Here is a 2757-nt window from a genome sequence, read left to right on the forward strand (position 1 = left end):
TTTGAAATTCATTTAGACATCATTTAACAAAAATCTATTAAAAGTCTCTCTGGCTCTGCTCTCTGGGAGATGCCACACATACAAAGACAGTTAAGCAGTTTGCCTATTTGGGAAGACGGAATTTCATTTCGAGACTGGGAAGGATAGCTTAGACATGCTACAACACAAATTGGCCATTTCTTTTTTCAAAAGGATGATCCAAAAAGAGCAATTAAAATAGAGTAGATTGTCAGAAAAATACACGTTAAAACACATTAGTGAACTGAGAAGTAGACCCAACCTTAAACTGAGTTCTAAAAATAAAGAGAAAGGAAGGGATATTGAGGTAAGTGCATACACTGTAGGAAAAATAATCAGAGCCTCGTATATCATATGCCAAAGTTTTTCCCATTAGATTGTCTTCTTCTTTTTTAAATCCTCACACAAGAAAAGGTTCCTATTGGTGTGTGTGTGTGTGTGTGTGTGTGTGTGAGTGTGTGTGAGAGAGAGAGAGAGAGAGAGAGAGAGAGAGAGAGAGAGAGAGGCATCGATGTGTGAGAGAGAAACATTGATGGTTGCCTCCCGTATGTGTCCTGATCAGGGATTGAACCTGAAACTTTTTGGTGTACAGGATGGCACTCCAACCAACTGAGCCACCGGTCCTGGGCCAGTGAGATTATTTTTAAAAATCAAATTGCAGGAAAATTAGCATGACTCACGCCTTCACCCGTTCAAGTCTGTTCCAAGGTGACCTTCCCAGGGGCCCTTCCAAATGGCACCTCTTTACACCCCCTTCCCCCTCACTCTGCTTTATGTCGTAGCTCTTATCCTCACCAGACCTTTGATTATATACTTGCTTGCTTAATTCCTGTCTGCTCTCCCCATTGGAATGAGGGCTCCATGAGGGCAGAGGTGCTGCTTGGGCCATGGCTGTGTCCCCAGCACCTGGAGTCATGCCTGTCACGTGCTGTTGGACGATGAAGACAGGACACCTCCTCTTGGGCTCACTCCCAGTAAAAGAACCACCAGAGTGAAGGCTGGCAGGCTTGATGTTGCTACAATTTCTGTTGACAAAATAATAAAAACAAAAGGCAAAGAAAATTGTCAGCCAAATTCAAGGAATTAAGACTATAGCATATAGAGTTATTCACACTTTAAAGAAAAGCATCATAATCCTAATAACGAAAGAACACGAGTAAGAAACATGCAGGAGAAACACACATGGAAGAGCCATGGATGTGACCTGTTCCGCAGTAACCAGGCTGTGGGTGAAAGCAGCCCTGGTGCGAAGCGCGCGCGCGCTGCCGGGCGGCAGAGGCGTACCAGGCCACTTCGGAGCAGTCACTCTCACCCTCTGTGGTCACGTCTCATTAGGTCCTGGGGAGTGAAAAGGCAATCTGTGCCACGCCATGGGGTGCGGGGCCCAGCTTGCACCTCTTGCAAGAGCCGGTGTGGCTGGCATTTCTCCCAAATCTGTTCAGGGATAGGATGTTGGAGGCGTAAAATCGGCCAAGGTGGGAGTACTCGCACCATAGAAACTGGCCAATGCACAGGTCAGCTCTCCCTCACGTAAGGAGGGAGGAGAGAATAGAAGGGATGGAGAGGCCTTTGGCATGGAACTAGGAGTTAAAACTGGGCAGGGGGGGGGAAACACCTCCAGAAGGAACCATAGGTGAGGACATTCAGGCAGTAGGTCTGGTGCTTCCGCCCTTCCTGGATCTGCTGGCTCAGGTCGGGGCCTCGTGGCTTTACCCCTCTCCCTTCCTGGACTCCTCCTCCAGTGCTCTTCGGAGTTCCCCAACTTCAGATTTTGTCAGCTTCAGCGACGACCCAGAAAACAAGCTGATGCAGCCGGACGAGAACAGCCAGTGGCTTCCTAGACGCCTGACTGCACCCCTAGCGTTTCCTGCCGCCACGCTCGCAAGGGCAGGCCATGCTGCTGGGCGGCGAGGAGACGCTGGGGAATCTGGACATTGGATTTGTGATCGTATCGGGGGCACGTGAGATGTCGGGTGGCTACATTTGGAAAGCAGAGTTCTCTTTCTAAGAGGCATGCGGAAATATTTATGGCTGATGGCTGAGATTCACTTCAGAATCGTCCAGTGCTGGCGGGAGTGTCGATGAAATAAGGTGGCCAGGTGTCAGCACTGATGATGAGTGCAGGGCTCCCTGGGCCATCCTCTTTATTTTTGAACATGTTTAAAATGTTCCATAATACACAGGGGAACGCGAACATAGAAAGAAACCAAATGCCCACCAGACAAGAGAAGGGGTACGTGAACTGAGGTGGAATAGCACAGCGGAGTCTGGTCCAGTGGTGAGAATGAACAGACTAAGCCACATGCAATACCAGGCAGATCTTAGAGGTATATTCCTACATAGGCAGGGAGCCCTGGAACATTTACAGCATGACACTCTTTTATATCAAGTGACAAACAACTGACTCTAAACTCTCTCACTCCCTCTATGCATGTACACATGTTTAACACACACACGCATAACACATGTACATGCACATACATACATGCACATCTATACACATGTGTGTACATGTACATCTACACACGTGTGCAGGCACAACATTTATGCACATATGCATGTACAACATATATACTAGTATGCACACACATTTACATGTATAACATATACACATACACAGATTTACATGTACTATATACATACACGTGACTATATATGTCTATCGAAGAGCACAAATGATAAAACTACACTTAACTCTATATAGATGTGTGTGTATATTTAAAGGTCACATATATGACT

Source organism: Myotis myotis, unplaced genomic scaffold (assembly GCF_014108235.1).
Source record: "Myotis myotis isolate mMyoMyo1 unplaced genomic scaffold, mMyoMyo1.p scaffold_m19_p_22, whole genome shotgun sequence".
Classification (NCBI taxonomy): Eukaryota; Metazoa; Chordata; class Mammalia; order Chiroptera; family Vespertilionidae; genus Myotis; species Myotis myotis.